Source organism: Strix uralensis, chromosome 22 (genome assembly GCF_047716275.1).
Source record: "Strix uralensis isolate ZFMK-TIS-50842 chromosome 22, bStrUra1, whole genome shotgun sequence".
Lineage (NCBI taxonomy): Eukaryota > Metazoa > Chordata > Aves > Strigiformes > Strigidae > Strix > Strix uralensis.
In genome coordinates this window covers 2128218-2149823 of record NC_133993.1, presented here as the reverse complement: position 1 = coordinate 2149823, position 21606 = coordinate 2128218, and positions in this window count along the sequence as shown.

Sequence of the window (21606 nt, the reverse complement as noted above, 5' to 3'; positions counted from 1 at the left end):
CAAGTGTTAGTGTTTTCTGCACAAAAGCGATTCTGCCAAGCAATGTGAACACTGCTGCTTCCCAGGCACAGAGAAGGTGCTAGCAGGGAATTCTCTGCCTGCTTTTCCCCAGTGCTCTGCAAGCTCTCCAGGACAACATAAAATCTGGGGCTCTGTGCTTTCTTTCGTTCTGAAGAAGTGTTACTGTTTTCTGCACAAAAGTGATTCTGCGAAGCAATGTGAACACTTCTGCTTCCCAGGCACAGAGAAGGTGCTAGCAGGGAATTCTCTGCCTGCCTTTCCCCAGTGCTCTGCAAGCTCTCCAGGACAACATAAAATCTGGGGATCTGTGCTTTCTTTCGATCTGAACAAGTGTTAGTGTTTTCTGCACAAAAGCGATTCTGCGAAGCAATGTGAACACTTCTGCTTCCCAGGCACAGAGAAGGTGCTAGCAGGGAATTCTCTGCCTGCTTTTCCCCAGTGCTCTGCAAGCTCTCCAGGACAACATAAAATCTGGGGCTCTGTGCTTTCTTTCGTTCTGAACAAGTGTTACTGTTTTCTGCACAAAAGCGATTCTGCCAAGCAATGTGAACACTTCTGCTTCCCAGGCACAGAGAAGGTGCTAGCAGGGAATTCTCTGCCTGCTTTTCCCCAGTGCTCTGCAAGCTCTCCAGGACAACATAAAATCTGGGGCTCTGTGCTTTCTTTCGTTCTGAACAAGTGTTACTGTTTTCTGCGCAAAAGCGATTCTGCCAAGCAATGTGAACAGGCACAGAGAAGGTGCTAGCAGGGAATTCTCTGCCTGCCTTTCCCCAGTGCTCTGCAAGCTCTCCAGGACAACATAAAATCTGGGGCTCTGTGATTTCTTTCGTTCTGAACAAGTGTTAGTGTTTTCTGCACAAAAGCGATTCTGCGAAGCAATGTAAACACTTCTGCTTCCCAGGCACAGAGAAGGTGCTAGCAGGGAATTCTCTGCCTGCTTTTCCCCAGTGCTCTGCAAGCTCTCCAGGACAACATAAAATCTGGGGCTCTGTGCTTTCTTTCGTTCTGAACAAGTGTTACTGTTTTCTGCACAAAAGCGATTCTGCGAAGCAATGTGAACACTTCTGCTTCCCAGGCACAGAGAAGGTGCTAGCAGGGAATTCTCTGCCTGCTTTTCCCCAGTGCTCTGCAAGCTCTCCAGGACAACATAAAATATGGGGCTCTGTGCTTTCTTTCGTTCTGAAGAAGTGTTACTGTTTTCTGCACAAAAGCGATTCTGCGAAGCAATGTAAACAGGCACAGAGAAGGTGCTAGCAGGGAATTCTCTGCCTGCCTTTCCCCAGTGCTCTGCAAGCTCTCCAGGACAACATAAAATCTGGGGCTCTGTGCTTTCTTTCGATCTGAACAAGTGTTACTGTTTTCTGCACAAAAGCGATTCTGCGAAGCAATGTGAACACTTCTGCTTCCCAGGCACAGAGAAGGTGCTAGCAGGGAATTCTCTGCCTGCTTTTCCCCAGTGCTCTGCAAGCTCTCCAGGACAACATAAAATCTGGGGCTCTGTGCTTTCTTTCGTTTTGAAGAAGTGTTACTGTTTTCTGCACAAAAGCGATTCTGCCAAGCAATGTGAACAGGCACAGAGAAGGTGCTAGCAGGGAATTCTCTGCCTGCCTTTCCCCAGTGCTCTGCAAGCTCTCCAGGACAACAGCAAATCTGGGGCTCTGTGCTTTCTTTCGTTCTGAACAAGTGTTAGTGTTTTCTGCACAAAAGCGATTCTGCGAAGCAATGTGAACACTTCTGCTTCCCAGGCACAGAGAAGGTGCTAGCAGGGAATTCTCTGCCTGCCTTTCCCCAGTGCTCTGCAAGCTCTCCAGGACAGCATAGATTCTGGGGCTCTGTGCTTTCTTTCATTCTGAACAAGTGTTACTGTTTTCTGCACAAAAGCGATTCTGCGAAGCAATGTGAACACTTCTGCTTCCCAGGCACAGAGAAGGTGCTAGCAGGGAATTCTCTGCCTGCCTTTCCCCAGTGCTCTGCAAGCTCTCCAGGACAACATAAAATCTGGGGCTCTGTGCTTTCTTTCGTTCTGAACAAGTGTTAGTGTTTTCTGCACAAAAGCGATTCTGCGAAGCAATGTGAACACTTCTGCTTCCCAGGCACAGAGAAGGTGCTAGCAGGGAATTCTCTGCCTGCTTTTCCCCAGTGCTCTGCAAGCTCTCCAGGACAACATAAAATCTGGGGCTCTGTGCTTTCTTTCGTTCTGAACAAGTGTTACTGTTTTCTGCACAAAAGCGATTCTGCGAAGCAATGTAAACAGGCACAGAGAAGGTGCTAGCAGGGAATTCTCTGCCTGCTTTTCCCCAGTGCTCTGCAAGCTCTCCAGGACAACATAAAATCTGGGGCTCTGTGCTTTCTTTCGTTCTGAACAAGTGTTACTGTTTTCTGCACAAAAGTGATTCTGCGAAGCAATGTGAACACTTCTGCTTCCCAGGCACAGAGAAGGTGCTAGCAGGGAATTCTCTGCCTGCCTTTCCCCAGTGCTCTGCAAGCTCTCCAGGAAAACATAAAATCTGGGGATCTGTGCTTTCTTTCGATCTGAACAAGTGTTAGTGTTTTCTGCACAAAAGCGATTCTGCGAAGCAATGTGAACACTTCTGCTTCCCAGGCACAGAGAAGGTGCTAGCAGGGAATTCTCTGCCTGCTTTTCCCCAGTGCTCTGCAAGCTCTCCAGGACAACATAAAATCTGGGGCTCTGTGCTTTCTTTCGTTCTGAACAAGTGTTACTGTTTTCTGCACAAAAGCGATTCTGCGAAGCAATGTGAACACTTCTGCTTCCCAGGCACAGAGAAGGTGCTAGCAGGGAATTCTCTGCCTGCTTTTCCCCAGTGCTCTGCAAGCTCTCCAGGACAACATAAAATCTGGGGCTCTGTGCTTTCTTTCGTTCTGAACAAGTGTTACTGTTTTCTGCACAAAAGCGATTCTGCGAAGCAATGTGAACACTTCTGCTTCCCAGGCACAGAGAAGGTGCTAGCAGGGAATTCTCTGCCTGCCTTTCCCCAGTGCTCTGCAAGCTCTCCAGGACAGCATAGATTCTGGGGCTCTGTGCTTTCTTTCATTCTGAACAAGTGTTACTGTTTTCTGCACAAAAGCGATTCTGCGAAGCAATGTGAACACTTCTGCTTCCCAGGCACAGAGAAGGTGCTAGCAGGGAATTCTCTGCCTGCTTTTCCCCAGTGCTCTGCAAGCTCTCCAGGACAACATAAAATCTGGGGCTCTGTGCTTTCTTTCGTTCTGAACAAGTGTTACTGTTTTCTGCACAAAAGCGATTCTGCCAAGCAATGTGAACAGGCACAGAGAAGGTGCTAGCAGGGAATTCTCTGCCTGCTTTTCCCCAGTGCTCTGCAAGCTCTCCAGGACAACATAAAATCTGGGGCTCTGTGCTTTCTTTTGTTCTGAACAAGTGTTACTGTTTTCTGCACAAAAGCGATTCTGCGAAGCAATGTGAACACTTCTGCTTCCCAGGCACAGAGAAGGTGCTAGCAGGGAATTCTCTGCCTGCCTTTCCCCAGTGCTCTGCAAGCTCTCCAGGACAACATAAAATCTGGGGCTCTGTGCTTTCTTTCGTTCTGAAGAAGTGTTACTGTTTTCTGCACAAAAGCGATTCTGAGAAGCAATGTGAACAGGCACAGAGAAGGTGCTAGCAGGGAATTCTCTGCCTGCCTTTCCCCAGTGCTCTGCAAGCTCTCCAGGACAACATAAAATCTTGGGCTCTGTGCTTTCTTTCGTTCTGAACAAGTGTTAGTGTTTTCTGCACAAAAGCGATTCTGCCAAGCAATGTGAACACTGCTGCTTCCCAGGCACAGAGAAGGTGCTAGCAGGGAATTCTCTGCCTGCTTTTCCCCAGTGCTCTGCAAGCTCTCCAGGACAACATAAAATCTGGGGCTCTGTGCTTTCTTTCGTTCTGAAGAAGTGTTACTGTTTTCTGCACAAAAGTGATTCTGCGAAGCAATGTGAACACTTCTGCTTCCCAGGCACAGAGAAGGTGCTAGCAGGGAATTCTCTGCCTGCCTTTCCCCAGTGCTCTGCAAGCTCTCCAGGACAACATAAAATCTGGGGATCTGTGCTTTCTTTCGATCTGAACAAGTGTTAGTGTTTTCTGCACAAAAGCGATTCTGCGAAGCAATGTGAACACTTCTGCTTCCCAGGCACAGAGAAGGTGCTAGCAGGGAATTCTCTGCCTGCTTTTCCCCAGTGCTCTGCAAGCTCTCCAGGACAACATAAAATCTGGGGCTCTGTGCTTTCTTTCGTTCTGAACAAGTGTTACTGTTTTCTGCACAAAAGCGATTCTGCCAAGCAATGTGAACACTTCTGCTTCCCAGGCACAGAGAAGGTGCTAGCAGGGAATTCTCTGCCTGCTTTTCCCCAGTGCTCTGCAAGCTCTCCAGGACAACATAAAATCTGGGGCTCTGTGCTTTCTTTCGTTCTGAACAAGTGTTACTGTTTTCTGCGCAAAAGCGATTCTGCCAAGCAATGTGAACAGGCACAGAGAAGGTGCTAGCAGGGAATTCTCTGCCTGCCTTTCCCCAGTGCTCTGCAAGCTCTCCAGGACAACATAAAATCTGGGGCTCTGTGATTTCTTTCGTTCTGAACAAGTGTTAGTGTTTTCTGCACAAAAGCGATTCTGCGAAGCAATGTAAACACTTCTGCTTCCCAGGCACAGAGAAGGTGCTAGCAGGGAATTCTCTGCCTGCTTTTCCCCAGTGCTCTGCAAGCTCTCCAGGACAACATAAAATCTGGGGCTCTGTGCTTTCTTTCGTTCTGAACAAGTGTTACTGTTTTCTGCACAAAAGCGATTCTGCGAAGCAATGTGAACACTTCTGCTTCCCAGGCACAGAGAAGGTGCTAGCAGGGAATTCTCTGCCTGCTTTTCCCCAGTGCTCTGCAAGCTCTCCAGGACAACATAAAATATGGGGCTCTGTGCTTTCTTTCGTTCTGAAGAAGTGTTACTGTTTTCTGCACAAAAGCGATTCTGCGAAGCAATGTAAACAGGCACAGAGAAGGTGCTAGCAGGGAATTCTCTGCCTGCCTTTCCCCAGTGCTCTGCAAGCTCTCCAGGACAACATAAAATCTGGGGCTCTGTGCTTTCTTTCGATCTGAACAAGTGTTACTGTTTTCTGCACAAAAGCGATTCTGCGAAGCAATGTGAACACTTCTGCTTCCCAGGCACAGAGAAGGTGCTAGCAGGGAATTCTCTGCCTGCTTTTCCCCAGTGCTCTGCAAGCTCTCCAGGACAACATAAAATCTGGGGCTCTGTGCTTTCTTTCGTTTTGAAGAAGTGTTACTGTTTTCTGCACAAAAGCGATTCTGCCAAGCAATGTGAACAGGCACAGAGAAGGTGCTAGCAGGGAATTCTCTGCCTGCCTTTCCCCAGTGCTCTGCAAGCTCTCCAGGACAACAGCAAATCTGGGGCTCTGTGCTTTCTTTCGTTCTGAACAAGTGTTAGTGTTTTCTGCACAAAAGCGATTCTGCGAAGCAATGTGAACACTTCTGCTTCCCAGGCACAGAGAAGGTGCTAGCAGGGAATTCTCTGCCTGCCTTTCCCCAGTGCTCTGCAAGCTCTCCAGGACAGCATAGATTCTGGGGCTCTGTGCTTTCTTTCATTCTGAACAAGTGTTACTGTTTTCTGCACAAAAGCGATTCTGCGAAGCAATGTGAACACTTCTGCTTCCCAGGCACAGAGAAGGTGCTAGCAGGGAATTCTCTGCCTGCCTTTCCCCAGTGCTCTGCAAGCTCTCCAGGACAACATAAAATCTGGGGCTCTGTGCTTTCTTTCGTTCTGAACAAGTGTTAGTGTTTTCTGCACAAAAGCGATTCTGCGAAGCAATGTGAACACTTCTGCTTCCCAGGCACAGAGAAGGTGCTAGCAGGGAATTCTCTGCCTGCTTTTCCCCAGTGCTCTGCAAGCTCTCCAGGACAGCATAGATTCTGGGGCTCTGTGCTTTCTTTCATTCTGAACAAGTGTTACTGTTTTCTGCACAAAAGCGATTCTGCGAAGCAATGTGAACACTTCTGCTTCCCAGGCACAGAGAAGGTGCTAGCAGGGAATTCTCTGCCTGCCTTTCCCCAGTGCTCTGCAAGCTCTCCAGGACAACATAAAATCTGGGGCTCTGTGCTTTCTTTCGTTCTGAACAAGTGTTAGTGTTTTCTGCACAAAAGCGATTCTGCGAAGCAATGTGAACACTTCTGCTTCCCAGGCACAGAGAAGGTGCTAGCAGGGAATTCTCTGCCTGCTTTTCCCCAGTGCTCTGCAAGCTCTCCAGGACAACATAAAATCTGGGGCTCTGTGCTTTCTTTCGTTCTGAACAAGTGTTACTGTTTTCTGCACAAAAGCGATGCTGCGAAGCAATGTAAACAGGCACAGAGAAGGTGCTAGCAGGGAATTCTCTGCCTGCCTTTCCCCACTGCTCTGCAAGCTCTCCAGGACAACATAAAATCTGGGGCTCTGTGCTTTCTTTCGTTCTGAACAAGTGTTACTGTTTTCTGCAAAAAAGCGATTCTGCCAAGCAATGTGAACACTTCTGCTTCCCAGGCACAGAGAAGGTGCTAGCAGGGAATTCCCTGCCTGCTTTTCCCCAGTGCTCTGCAAGCTCTCCAGGACAACATAAAATCTGGGGCTCTGTGCTTTCTTTCGTTCTGAAGAAGTGTTACTGTTTTCTGCACAAAAGCGATTCTGCGAAGCAATGTGAACACTTCTGCTTCCCAGGCACAGAGAAGGTGCTAGCAGGGAATTCTCTGCCTGCTTTTCCCCAGTGCTCTGCAAGCTCTCCAGGACAGCATGAAATCTGGGGCTCTGTGCTTTCTTTCGTTCTGAACAAGTGTTACTGTTTTCTGCACAAAAGCGATGCTGCGAAGCAATGTAAACAGGCACAGAGAAGGTGCTAGCAGGGAATTCTCTGCCTGCCTTTCCCCACTGCTCTGCAAGCTCTCCAGGACAACATAAAATCTGGGGCTCTGTGCTTTCTTTCGTTCTGAACAAGTGTTACTGTTTTCTGCACAAAAGCGATTCTGCCAAGCAATGTGAACACTTCTGCTTCCCAGGCACAGAGAAGGTGCTAGCAGGGAATTCTCTGCCTGCTTTTCCCCAGTGCTCTGCAAGCTCTCCAGGACAACATAAAATCTGGGGCTCTGTGCTTTCTTTCGTTCTGAACAAGTGTTACTGTTTTCTGCACAAAAGTGATTCTGCGAAGCAATGTGAACACTTCTGCTTCCCAGGCACAGAGAAGGTGCTAGCAGGGAATTCTCTGCCTGCCTTTCCCCAGTGCTCTGCAAGCTCTCCAGGACAACATAAAATCTGGGGATCTGTGCTTTCTTTCGATCTGAACAAGTGTTACTGTTTTCTGCACAAAAGCGATTCTGCGAAGCAATGTGAACACTTCTGCTTCCCAGGCACAGAGAAGGTGCTAGCAGGGAATTCTCTGCCTGCCTTTCCCCAGTGCTCTGCAAGCTCTCCAGGACAGCATAGATTCTGGGGCTCTGTGCTTTCTTTCATTCTGAACAAGTGTTACTGTTTTCTGCACAAAAGCGATGCTGCGAAGCAATGTGAACACTTCTGCTTCCCAGGCACAGAGAAGGTGCTAGCAGGGAATTCTCTGCCTGCCTTTCCCCAGTGCTCTGCAAGCTCTCCAGGACAACATAAAATCTGGGGCTCTGTGCTTTCTTTCGTTCTGAACAAGTGTTAGTGTTTTCTGCACAAAAGCGATTCTGCGAAGCAATGTGAACACTTCTGCTTCCCAGGCACAGAGAAGGTGCTAGCAGGGAATTCTCTGCCTGCCTTTCCCCAGTGCTCTGCAAGCTCTCCAGGACAACATAAAATCTGGGGCTCTGTGCTTTCTTTCGTTCTGAACAAGTGTTAGTGTTTTCTGCACAAAAGCGATTCTGCGAAGCAATGTGAACACTTCTGCTTCCCAGGCACAGAGAAGGTGCTAGCAGGGAATTCTCTGCCTGCTTTTCCCCAGTGCTCTGCAAGCTCTCCAGGACAACATAAAATCTGGGGCTCTGTGCTTTCTTTCGTTCTGAACAAGTGTTACTGTTTTCTGCACAAAAGCGATGCTGCGAAGCAATGTAAACAGGCACAGAGAAGGTGCTAGCAGGGAATTCTCTGCCTGCCTTTCCCCACTGCTCTGCAAGCTCTCCAGGACAACATAAAATCTGGGGCTCTGTGCTTTCTTTCGATCTGAACAAGTGTTAGTGTTTTCTGCACAAAAGCGATTCTGCGAAGCAATGTGAACACTTCTGCTTCCCAGGCACAGAGAAGGTGCTAGCAGGGAATTCTCTGCCTGCTTTTCCCCAGTGCTCTGCAAGCTCTCCAGGACAACATAAAATCTGGGGCTCTGTGCTTTCTTTCGTTCTGAACAAGTGTTACTGTTTTCTGCACAAAAGCGATTCTGCCAAGCAATGTGAACAGGCACAGAGAAGGTGCTAGCAGGGAATTCTCTGCCTGCCTTTCCCCAGTGCTCTGCAAGCTCTCCAGGACAACATAAAATCTGGGGCTCTGTGCTTTCTTTCGTTCTGAACAAGTGTTAGTGTTTTCTGCACAAAAGCGATTCTGCGAAGCAATGTGAACACTTCTGCTTCCCAGGCACAGAGAAGGTGCTAGCAGGGAATTCTCTGCCTGCCTTTCCCCAGTGCTCTGCAAGCTCTCCAGGACAACATAAAATCTGGGGCTCTGTGCTTTCTTTCGTTCTGAACAAGTGTTAGTGTTTTCTGCACAAAAGCGATTCTGCGAAGCAATGTGAACACTTCTGCTTCCCAGGCACAGAGAAGGTGCTAGCAGGGAATTCTCTGCCTGCCTTTCACCAGTGCTCTGCAAGCTCTCCAGGACAACATAAAATATGGGGCTCTGTGCTTTCTTTCGTTCTGAAGAAGTGTTACTGTTTTCTGCACAAAAGCGATTCTGCGAAGCAATGTAAACAGGCACAGAGAAGGTGCTAGCAGGGAATTCTCTGCCTGCCTTTCCCCAGTGCTCTGCAAGCTCTCCAGGACAACATAAAATCTGGGGCTCTGTGCTTTCTTTCGATCTGAACAAGTGTTACTGTTTTCTGCACAAAAGCGATTCTGCGAAGCAATGTGAACACTTCTGCTTCCCAGGCACAGAGAAGGTGCTAGCAGGGAATTCTCTGCCTGCTTTTCCCCAGTGCTCTGCAAGCTCTCCAGGACAACATAAAATCTGGGGCTCTGTGCTTTCTTTCGTTTTGAAGAAGTGTTACTGTTTTCTGCACAAAAGCGATTCTGCCAAGCAATGTGAACAGGCACAGAGAAGGTGCTAGCAGGGAATTCTCTGCCTGCCTTTCCCCAGTGCTCTGCAAGCTCTCCAGGACAACAGCAAATCTGGGGCTCTGTGCTTTCTTTCGTTCTGAACAAGTGTTAGTGTTTTCTGCACAAAAGCGATTCTGCGAAGCAATGTGAACACTTCTGCTTCCCAGGCACAGAGAAGGTGCTAGCAGGGAATTCTCTGCCTGCCTTTCCCCAGTGCTCTGCAAGCTCTCCAGGACAGCATAGATTCTGGGGCTCTGTGCTTTCTTTCATTCTGAACAAGTGTTACTGTTTTCTGCACAAAAGCGATTCTGCGAAGCAATGTGAACACTTCTGCTTCCCAGGCACAGAGAAGGTGCTAGCAGGGAATTCTCTGCCTGCCTTTCCCCAGTGCTCTGCAAGCTCTCCAGGACAACATAAAATCTGGGGCTCTGTGCTTTCTTTCGTTCTGAACAAGTGTTAGTGTTTTCTGCACAAAAGCGATTCTGCGAAGCAATGTGAACACTTCTGCTTCCCAGGCACAGAGAAGGTGCTAGCAGGGAATTCTCTGCCTGCTTTTCCCCAGTGCTCTGCAAGCTCTCCAGGACAGCATAGATTCTGGGGCTCTGTGCTTTCTTTCATTCTGAACAAGTGTTACTGTTTTCTGCACAAAAGCGATTCTGCGAAGCAATGTGAACACTTCTGCTTCCCAGGCACAGAGAAGGTGCTAGCAGGGAATTCTCTGCCTGCCTTTCCCCAGTGCTCTGCAAGCTCTCCAGGACAACATAAAATCTGGGGCTCTGTGCTTTCTTTCGTTCTGAACAAGTGTTAGTGTTTTCTGCACAAAAGCGATTCTGCGAAGCAATGTGAACACTTCTGCTTCCCAGGCACAGAGAAGGTGCTAGCAGGGAATTCTCTGCCTGCTTTTCCCCAGTGCTCTGCAAGCTCTCCAGGACAACATAAAATCTGGGGCTCTGTGCTTTCTTTCGTTCTGAACAAGTGTTACTGTTTTCTGCACAAAAGCGATGCTGCGAAGCAATGTAAACAGGCACAGAGAAGGTGCTAGCAGGGAATTCTCTGCCTGCCTTTCCCCACTGCTCTGCAAGCTCTCCAGGACAACATAAAATCTGGGGCTCTGTGCTTTCTTTCGTTCTGAACAAGTGTTACTGTTTTCTGCAAAAAAGCGATTCTGCCAAGCAATGTGAACACTTCTGCTTCCCAGGCACAGAGAAGGTGCTAGCAGGGAATTCCCTGCCTGCTTTTCCCCAGTGCTCTGCAAGCTCTCCAGGACAACATAAAATCTGGGGCTCTGTGCTTTCTTTCGTTCTGAAGAAGTGTTACTGTTTTCTGCACAAAAGCGATTCTGCGAAGCAATGTGAACACTTCTGCTTCCCAGGCACAGAGAAGGTGCTAGCAGGGAATTCTCTGCCTGCTTTTCCCCAGTGCTCTGCAAGCTCTCCAGGACAGCATGAAATCTGGGGCTCTGTGCTTTCTTTCGTTCTGAACAAGTGTTACTGTTTTCTGCACAAAAGCGATGCTGCGAAGCAATGTAAACAGGCACAGAGAAGGTGCTAGCAGGGAATTCTCTGCCTGCCTTTCCCCACTGCTCTGCAAGCTCTCCAGGACAACATAAAATCTGGGGCTCTGTGCTTTCTTTCGTTCTGAACAAGTGTTACTGTTTTCTGCACAAAAGCGATTCTGCCAAGCAATGTGAACACTTCTGCTTCCCAGGCACAGAGAAGGTGCTAGCAGGGAATTCTCTGCCTGCTTTTCCCCAGTGCTCTGCAAGCTCTCCAGGACAACATAAAATCTGGGGCTCTGTGCTTTCTTTCGTTCTGAACAAGTGTTACTGTTTTCTGCACAAAAGTGATTCTGCGAAGCAATGTGAACACTTCTGCTTCCCAGGCACAGAGAAGGTGCTAGCAGGGAATTCTCTGCCTGCCTTTCCCCAGTGCTCTGCAAGCTCTCCAGGACAACATAAAATCTGGGGATCTGTGCTTTCTTTCGATCTGAACAAGTGTTACTGTTTTCTGCACAAAAGCGATTCTGCGAAGCAATGTGAACACTTCTGCTTCCCAGGCACAGAGAAGGTGCTAGCAGGGAATTCTCTGCCTGCTTTTCCCCAGTGCTCTGCAAGCTCTCCAGGACAACATAAAATCTGGGGCTCTGTGCTTTCTTTCGTTCTGAACAAGTGTTACTGTTTTCTGCACAAAAGCGATTCTGCCAAGCAATGTGAACAGGCACAGAGAAGGTGCTAGCAGGGAATTCTCTGCCTGCCTTTCCCCAGTGCTCTGCAAGCTCTCCAGGACAACATAAAATCTGGGGCTCTGTGCTTTCTTTCGTTCTGAACAAGTGTTAGTGTTTTCTGCACAAAAGCGATTCTGCGAAGCAATGTGAACACTTCTGCTTCCCAGGCACAGAGAAGGTGCTAGCAGGGAATTCTCTGCCTGCCTTTCCCCAGTGCTCTGCAAGCTCTCCAGGACAACATAAAATCTGGGGCTCTGTGCTTTCTTTCGTTCTGAACAAGTGTTAGTGTTTTCTGCACAAAAGCGATTCTGCGAAGCAATGTGAACACTTCTGCTTCCCAGGCACAGAGAAGGTGCTAGCAGGGAATTCTCTGCCTGCTTTTCCCCAGTGCTCTGCAAGCTCTCCAGGACAACATAAAATCTGGGGCTCTGTGCTTTCTTTCGTTCTGAACAAGTGTTACTGTTTTCTGCACAAAAGCGATGCTGCGAAGCAATGTAAACAGGCACAGAGAAGGTGCTAGCAGGGAATTCTCTGCCTGCCTTTCCCCACTGCTCTGCAAGCTCTCCAGGACAACATAAAATCTGGGGCTCTGTGCTTTCTTTCGATCTGAACAAGTGTTAGTGTTTTCTGCACAAAAGCGATTCTGCGAAGCAATGTGAACACTTCTGCTTCCCAGGCACAGAGAAGGTGCTAGCAGGGAATTCTCTGCCTGCTTTTCCCCAGTGCTCTGCAAGCTCTCCAGGACAACATAAAATCTGGGGCTCTGTGCTTTCTTTCGTTCTGAACAAGTGTTACTGTTTTCTGCACAAAAGCGATTCTGCCAAGCAATGTGAACAGGCACAGAGAAGGTGCTAGCAGGGAATTCTCTGCCTGCCTTTCCCCAGTGCTCTGCAAGCTCTCCAGGACAACATAAAATCTGGGGCTCTGTGCTTTCTTTCGTTCTGAACAAGTGTTAGTGTTTTCTGCACAAAAGCGATTCTGCGAAGCAATGTGAACACTTCTGCTTCCCAGGCACAGAGAAGGTGCTAGCAGGGAATTCTCTGCCTGCCTTTCCCCAGTGCTCTGCAAGCTCTCCAGGACAACATAAAATCTGGGGCTCTGTGCTTTCTTTCGTTCTGAACAAGTGTTAGTGTTTTCTGCACAAAAGCGATTCTGCGAAGCAATGTGAACACTTCTGCTTCCCAGGCACAGAGAAGGTGCTAGCAGGGAATTCTCTGCCTGCCTTTCACCAGTGCTCTGCAAGCTCTCCAGGACAACATAAAATCTTGGGCTCTGTGCTTTCTTTCGTTCTGAACAAGTGTTACTGTTTTCTGCACAAAAGCGATTCTGAGAAGCAATGTGAACAGGCACAGAGAAGGTGCTAGCAGGGAATTCTCTGCCTGCCTTTCCCCAGTGCTCTGCAAGCTCTCCAGGACAACATAAAATCTGGGGCTCTGTGCTTTCTTTCGTTCTGAACAAGTGTTATTGTTTTCTGCACAAAAGCGATTCTGCGAAGCAATGTGAACACTTCTGCTTCCCAGGCACAGAGAAGGTGCTAGCAGGGAATTCTCTGCCTGCCTTTCCCCAGTGCTCTGCAAGCTCTCCAGGACAGCATAGATTCTGGGGCTCTGTGCTTTCTTTCATTCTGAACAAGTGTTAGTGTTTTCTGCACAAAAGCGATTCTGCGAAGCAATGTGAACACTTCTGCTTCCCAGGCACAGAGAAGGTGCTAGCAGGGAATTCTCTGCCTGCCTTTCCCCAGTGCTCTGCAAGCTCTCCAGGACAACATAAAATCTGGGGCTCTGTGCTTTCTTTCGTTCTGAACAAGTGTTACTGTTTTCTGCACAAAAGCGATTCTGCGAAGCAATGTGAACACTTCTGCTTCCCAGGCACAGAGAAGGTGCTAGCAGGGAATTCTCTGCCTGCTTTTCCCCAGTGCTCTGCAAGCTCTCCAGGACAACATAAAATCTGGGGCTCTGTGCTTTCTTTCGTTCTGAACAAGTGTTACTGTTTTCTGCACAAAAGCGATTCTGCGAAGCAATGTAAACAGGCACAGAGAAGGTGCTAGCAGGGAATTCTCTGCCTGCCTTTCCCCAGTGCTCTGCAAGCTCTCCAGGACAACATAAAATCTGGGGCTCTGTGCTTTCTTTCGTTCTGAACAAGTGTTAGTGTTTTCTGCACAAAAGCGATTCTGAGAAGCAATGTGAACACTTCTGCTTCCCAGGCACAGAGAATGTGCTAGCAGGGAATTCTCTGCCTGCTTTTCCCCAGTGCTCTGCAAGCTCTCCAGGACAACATAAAATCTGGGGCTCTGTGCTTTCTTTCGTTCTGAAGAAGTGTTACTGTTTTCTGCACAAAAGCGATTCTGCGAAGCAATGTGAACAGGCACAGAGAAGGTGCTAGCAGGGAATTCTCTGCCTGCTTTTCCCCAGTGCTCTGCAAGCTCTCCAGGACAACATAAAATCTGGGGCTCTGTGCTTTCTTTCGTTCTGAACAAGTGTTACTGTTTTCTGCACAAAAGCGATTCTGCGAAGCAATGTGAACACTTCTGCTTCCCAGGCACAGAGAAGGTGCTAGCAGGGAATTCTCTGCCTGCTTTTCCCCAGTGCTCTGCAAGCTCTCCAGGACAACATAAAATATGGGGCTCTGTGCTTTCTTTCGTTCTGAACAAGTGTTACTGTTTTCTGCACAAAAGCGATTCTGCGAAGCAATGTGAACAGGCACAGAGAAGGTGCTAGCAGGGAATTCTCTGCCTGCCTTTCCCCAGTGCTCTGCAAGCTCTCCAGGACAACAGCAAATCTGGGGCTCTGTGCTTTCTTTCGTTCTGAACAAGTGTTAGTGTTTTCTGCACAAAAGCGATTCTGCGAAGCAATGTGAACACTTCTACTTCCCAGGCACAGAGAAGGTGCTAGCAGGGAATTCTCTGCCTGCCTTTCCCCAGTGCTCTGCAAGCTCTCCAGGACAGCATAGATTCTGGGGCTCAGTGCTTTCTTTCATTCTGAACAAGTGGTACTGTTTTCTGCACAAAAGCGATTCTGCGAAGCAATGTGAACACTTCTGCTTCCCAGGCACAGAGAAGGTGCTAGCAGGGAATTCTCTGCCTGCCTTTCCCCAGTGCTCTGCAAGCTCTCCAGGACAACATAAAATCTGGGGCTCTGTGCTTTCTTTCGTTCTGAACAATTGTTAGTGTTTTCTGCACAAAAGCGATTCTGCGAAGCAATGTGAACACTTCTGCTTCCCAGGCACAGAGAAGGTGCTAGCAGGGAATTCTCTGCCTGCTTTTCCCCAGTGCTCTGCAAGCTCTCCAGGACAACATAAAATCTGGGGCTCTGTGCTTTCTTTCGTTCTGAACAAGTGTTACTGTTTTCTGCACAAAAGCGATGCTGCGAAGCAATGTAAACAGGCACAGAGAAGGTGCTAGCAGGGAATTCTCTGCCTGCCTTTCCCCAGTGCTCTGCAAGCTCTCCAGGACAACATAAAATCTGGGGCTCTGTGCTTTCTTTTGTTCTGAACAAGTGTTAGTGTTTTCTGCACAAAAGCGATTCTGCGAAGCAATGTGAACACTTCTGCTTCCCAGGCACAGAGAAGGTGCTAGCAGGGAATTCTCTGCCTGCCTTTCCCCAGTGCTCTGCAAGCTCTCCAGGACAACATAAAATCTGGGGCTCTGTGCTTTCTTTCGTTCTGAACAAGTGTTACTGTTTTCTGCACAAAAGCGATTCTGCCAAGCAATGTGAACACTTCTGCTTCCCAGGCACAGAGAAGGTGCTAGCAGGGAATTCTCTGCCTGCCTTTCCCCAGTGCTCTGCAAGCTCTCCAGGACAACATAAAATCTGGGGCTCTGTGCTTTCTTTCGTTCTGAACAAGTGTTAGTGTTTTCTGCACAAAAGCGATTCTGCGAAGCAATGTGAACACTTCTGCTTCCCAGGCACAGAGAAGGTGCTAGCAGGGAATTCTCTGCCTGCCTTTCCCCAGTGCTCTGCAAGCTCTCCAGGACAGCATAGATTCTGGGGCTCTGTGCTTTCTTTCATTCTGAACAAGTGTTAGTGTTTTCTGCACAAAAGCGATTCTGCGAAGCAATGTGAACACTTCTGCTTCCCAGGCACAGAGAAGGTGCTAGCAGGGAATTCTCTGCCTGCCTTTCCCCAGTGCTCTGCAAGCTCTCCAGGACAACATAAAATCTGGGGCTCTGTGCTTTCTTTCGTTCTGAACAAGTGTTACTGTTTTCTGCACAAAAGCGATTCTGCCAAGCAATGTGAACACTTCTGCTTCCCAGGCACAGAGAAGGTGCTAGCAGGGAATTCTCTGCCTGCCTTTCCCCAGTGCTCTGCAAGCTCTCCAGGACAACATAAAATCTGGGGCTCTGTGCTTTCTTTCGTTCTGAACAAGTGTTACTGTTTTCTGCACAAAAGCGATTCTGCCAAGCAATGTGAACAGGCACAGAGAAGGTGCTAGCAGGGAATTCTCTGCCTGCCTTTCCCCAGTGCTCTGCAAGCTCTCCAGGACAACATAAAATCTGGGGCTCTGTGCTTTCTTTCGTTCTGAACAAGTGTTACTGTTTTCTGCACAAAAGCGATGCTGCGAAGCAATGTAAACAGGCACAGAGAAGGTGCTAGCAGGGAATTCTCTGCCTGCCTTTCCCGAGTGCTCTGCAAGCTCTCCAGGACAACATAAAATCTGGGGCTCTGTGCTTTCTTTCGTTCTGAACAAGTGTTACTGTTTTCTGCACAAAAGCGATTCTGCGAAGCAATGTGAACACTTCTGCTTCCCAGGCACAGAGAAGGTGCTAGCAGGGAATTCTCTGCCTGCCTTTCCCCAGTGCTCTGCAAGCTCTCCAGGACAACATAAAATCTGGGGCTCTGTGCTTTCTTTCGTTCTGAAGAAGTGTTACTGTTTTCTGCACAAAAGCGATTCTGAGAAGCAATGTGAACAGGCACAGAGAAGGTGCTAGCAGGGAATTCTCTGCCTGCCTTTCCCCAGTGCTCTGCAAGCTCTCCAGGACAACATAAAATCTTGGGCTCTGTGCTTTCTTTCGTTCTGAACAAGTGTTAGTGTTTTCTGCACAAAAGCGATTCTGCCAAGCAATGTGAACACTGCTGCTTCCCAGGCACAGAGAAGGTGCTAGCAGGGAATTCTCTGCCTGCTTTTCCCCAGTGCTCTGCAAGCTCTCCAGGACAACATAAAATCTGGGGCTCTGTGCTTTCTTTCGATCTGAACAAGTGTTAGTGTTTTCTGCACAAAAGCGATTCTGCGAAGCAATGTGAACACTTCTGCTTCCCAGGCACAGAGAAGGTGCTAGCAGGGAATTCTCTGCCTGCCTTTCCCCAGTGCTCTGCAAGCTCTCCAGGACAGCATAGATTCTGGGGCTCTGTGCTTTCTTTCATTCTGAACAAGTGTTACTGTTTTCTGCACAAAAGCGATGCTGCGAAGCAATGTGAACACTTCTGCTTCCCAGGCACAGAGAAGGTGCTAGCAGGGAATTCTCTGCCTGCCTTTCCCCAGTGCTCTGCAAGCTCTCCAGGACAACATAAAATCTGGGGCTCTGTGCTTTCTTTCGTTCTGAACAAGTGTTACTGTTTTCTGCACAAAAGCGATTCTGCCAAGCAATGTGAACACTTCTGCTTCCCAGGCACAGAGAAGGTGCTAGCAGGGAATTCTCTGCCTGCCTTTCCCCAGTGCTCTGCAAGCTCTCCAGGACAACATAAAATCTTGGGCTCTGTGCTTTCTTTCATTCTGAACAAGTGTTACTGTTTTCTGCACAAAAGCGATTCTGCCAAGCAATGTGAACAGGCACAGAGAAGGTGCTAGCAGGGAATTCTCTGCCTGCCTTTCCCCAGTGCTCTGCAAGCTCTCCAGGACAACATAAAATCTGGGGCTCTGTGCTTTCTTTCGTTCTGAAGAAGTGTTACTGTTTTCTGCACAAAAGTGATTCTGCGAAGCAATGTGAACACTTCTGCTTCCCAGGCACAGAGAAGGTGCTAGCAGGGAATTCTCTGCCTGCTTTTCCCCAGTGCTCTGCAAGCTCTCCAGGACAACATAAAATATGGGGCTCTGTGCTTTCTTTCGTTCTGAACAAGTGTTACTGTTTTCTGCACAAAAGCGATTCTGCGAAGCAATGTAAACAGGCACAGAGAAGGTGCTAGCAGGGAATTCTCTGCCTGCCTTTCCCCAGTGCTCTGCAAGCTCTCCAGGACAACATAAAATCTGGGGCTCTGTGCTTTCTTTCGTTCTGAACAAGTGTTACTGTTTTCTGCACAAAAGCGATTCTGCGAAGCAATGTGAACACTTCTGCTTCCCAGGCACAGAGAAGGTGCTAGCAGGGAATTCTCTGCCTGCCTTTCCCCAGTGCTCTGCAAGCTCTCCAGGACAGCATAGATTCTGGGGCTCTGTGCTTTCTTTCATTCTGAACAAGTGTTACTGTTTTCTGCACAAAAGCGATTCTGCGAAGCAATGTGAACACTTCTGCTTCCCAGGCACAGAGAAGGTGCTAGCAGGGAATTCTCTGCCTGCTTTTCCCCAGTGCTCTGCAAGCTCTCCAGGACAACATAAAATCTGGGGCTCTGTGCTTTCTTTCGTTCTGAACAAGTGTTACTGTTTTCTGCACAAAAGTGATTCTGCGAAGCAATGTGAACACTTCTGCTTCCCAGGCACAGAGAAGGTGCTAGCAGGGAATTCTCTGCCTGCCTTTCCCCAGTGCTCTGCAAGCTCTCCAGGACAACATAAAATCTGGGGCTCTGTGCTTTCTTTCGTTCTGAAGAAGTGTTACTGTTTTCTGCACAAAAGCGATTCTGAGAAGCAATGTGAACAGGCACAGAGAAGGTGCTAGCAGGGAATTCTCTGCCTGCCTTTCCCCAGTGCTCTGCAAGCTCTCCAGGACAACATAAAATCTTGGGCTCTGTGCTTTCTTTCGTTCTGAACAAGTGTTAGTGTTTTCTGCACAAAAGCGATTCTGCCAAACAATGTGAACACTGCTGCTTCCCAGGCACAGAGAAGGTGCTAGCAGGGAATTCTCTGCCTGCTTTTCCCCAGTGCTCTGCAAGCTCTCCAGGACAACATAAAATCTGGGGCTCTGTGCTTTCTTTCGTTCTGAACAAGTGTTACTGTTTTCTGCACAAAAGTGATTCTGCGAAGCAATGTGAACACTTCTGCTTCCCAGGCACAGAGAAGGTGCTAGCAGGGAATTCTCTGCCTGCCTTTCCCCAGTGCTCTGCAAGCTCTCCAGGAAAACATAAAATCTGGGGATCTGTGCTTTCTTTCGATCTGAACAAGTGTTAGTGTTTTCTGCACAAAAGCGATTCTGCGAAGCAATGTGAACACTTCTGCTTCCCAGGCACAGAGAAGGTGCTAGCAGGGAATTCTCTGCCTGCTTTTCCCCAGTGCTCTGCAAGCTCTCCAGGACAACATAAAATCTGGGGCTCTGTGCTTTCTTTCGTTCTGAACAAGTGTTACTGTTTTCTGCACAAAAGCGATTCTGCGAAGCAATGTGAACACTTCTGCTTCCCAGGCACAGAGAAGGTGCTAGCAGGGAATTCTCTGCCTGCTTTTCCCCAGTGCTCTGCAAGCTCTCCAGGACAACATAAAATCTGGGGCTCTGTGCTTTCTTTCGTTCTGAACAAGTGTTACTGTTTTCTGCACAAAAGCGATTCTGCGAAGCAATGTGAACACTTCTGCTTCCCAGGCACAGAGAAGGTGCTAGCAGGGAATTCTCTGCCTGCCTTTCCCCAGTGCTCTGCAAGCTCTCCAGGACAACATAAAATCTGGGGCTCTGTGCTTTCTTTCGTTCTGAACAAGTGTTACTGTTTTCTGCACAAAAGCGATTCTGCGAAGCAATGTGAACACTTCTGCTTCCCAGGCACAGAGAAGGTGCTAGCAGGGAATTCTCTGCCTGCCTTTCCCCAGTGCTCTGCAAGCTCTCCAGGACAGCATAGATTCTGGGGCTCTGTGCTTTCTTTCATTCTGAACAAGTGTTACTGTTTTCTGCACAAAAGCGATTCTGCGAAGCAATGTGAACACTTCTGCTTCCCAGGCACAGAGAAGGTGCTAGCAGGGAATTCTCTGCCTGCTTTTCCCCAGTGCTCTGCAAGCTCTCCAGGACAACATAAAATCTGGGGCTCTGTGCTTTCTTTCGTTCTGAACAAGTGTTACTGTTTTCTGCACAAAAGCGATTCTGAGAAGCAATGTGAACAGGCACAGAGAAGGTGCTAGCAGGGAATTCTCTGCCTGCCTTTCCCCAGTGCTCTGCAAGCTCTCCAGGACAACATAAAATCTTGGGCTCTGTGCTTTCTTTCGTTCTGAACAAGTGTTAGTGTTTTCTGCACAAAAGCGATTCTGCCAAACAATGTGAACACTGCTGCTTCCCAGGCACAGAGAAGGTGCTAGCAGGGAATTCTCTGCCTGCTTTTCCCCAGTGCTCTGCAAGCTCTCCAGGACAACATAAAATCTGGGGCTCTGTGCTTTCTTTCGTTCTGAACAAGTGTTACTGTTTTCTGCACAAAAGTGATTCTGCGAAGCAATGTGAACACTTCTGCTTCCCAGGCACAGAGAAGGTGCTAGCAGGGAATTCTCTGCCTGCCTTTCCCCAGTGCTCTGCAAGCTCTCCAGGACAGCATAGATTCTGGGGCTCTGTGCTTTCTTTCATTCTGAACAAGTGTTACTGTTTTCTGCACAAAAGCGATTCTGCGAAGCAATGTGAACACTTCTGCTTCCCAGGCACAGAGAAGGTGCTAGCAGGGAATTCTCTGCCTGCTTTTCCCCAGTGCTCTGCAAGCTCTCCAGGACAACATAAAATCTGGGGCTCTGTGCTTTCTTTCGTTCTGAACAAGTGTTACTGTTTTCTGCACAAAAGCGATTCTGAGAAGCAATGTGAACAGGCACAGAGAAGGTGCTAGCAGGGAATTCTCTGCCTGCCTTTCCCCAGTGCTCTGCAAGCTCTCCAGGACAACATAAAATCTTGGGCTCTGTGCTTTCTTTCGTTCTGAACAAGTGTTAGTGTTTTCTGCACAAAAGCGATTCTGCCAAACAATGTGAACACTGCTGCTTCCCAGGCACAGAGAAGGTGCTAGCAGGGAATTCTCTGCCTGCTTTTCCCCAGTGCTCTGCAAGCTCTCCAGGACAACATAAAATCTGGGGCTCTGTGCTTTCTTTCGTTCTGAACAAGTGTTACTGTTTTCTGCACAAAAGTGATTCTGCGAAGCAATGTGAACACTTCTGCTTCCCAGGCACAGAGAAGGTGCTAGCAGGGAATTCTCTGCCTGCCTTTCCCCAGTGCTCTGCAAGCTCTCCAGGAAAACATAAAATCTGGGGATCTGTGCTTTCTTTCGATCTGAACAAGTGTTAGTGTTTTCTGCACAAAAGCGATTCTGCGAAGCAATGTGAACACTTCTGCTTCCCAGGCACAGAGAAGGTGCTAGCAGGGAATTCTCTGCCTGCTTTTCCCCAGTGCTCTGCAAGCTCTCCAGGACAACATAAAATCTGGGGCTCTGTGCTTTCTTTCGTTCTGAACAAGTGTTACTGTTTTCTGCACAAAAGCGATTCTGCGAAGCAATGTGAACACTTCTGCTTCCCAGGCACAGAGAAGGTGCTAGCAGGGAATTCTCTGCCTGCTTTTCCCCAGTGCTCTGCAAGCTCTCCAGGACAACATAAAATCTGGGGCTCTGTGCTTTCTTTCGTTCTGAACAAGTGTTACTGTTTTCTGCACAAAAGCGATTCTGCGAAGCAATGTGAACACTTCTGCTTCCCAGGCACAGAGAAGGTGCTAGCAGGGAATTCTCTGCCTGCCTTTCCCCAGTGCTCTGCAAGCTCTCCAGGACAACATAAAATCTGGGGCTCTGTGCTTTCTTTCGTTCTGAACAAGTGTTACTGTTTTCTGCACAAAAGCGATTCTGCGAAGCAATGTGAACACTTCTGCTTCCCAGGCACAGAGAAGGTGCTAGCAGGGAATTCTCTGCCTGCCTTTCCCCAGTGCTCTGCAAGCTCTCCAGGACAGCATAGATTCTGGGGCTCTGTGCTTTCTTTCATTCTGAACAAGTGTTACTGTTTTCTGCACAAAAGCGATTCTGCGAAGCAATGTGAACACTTCTGCTTCCCAGGCACAGAGAAGGTGCTAGCAGGGAATTCTCTGCCTGCTTTTCCCCA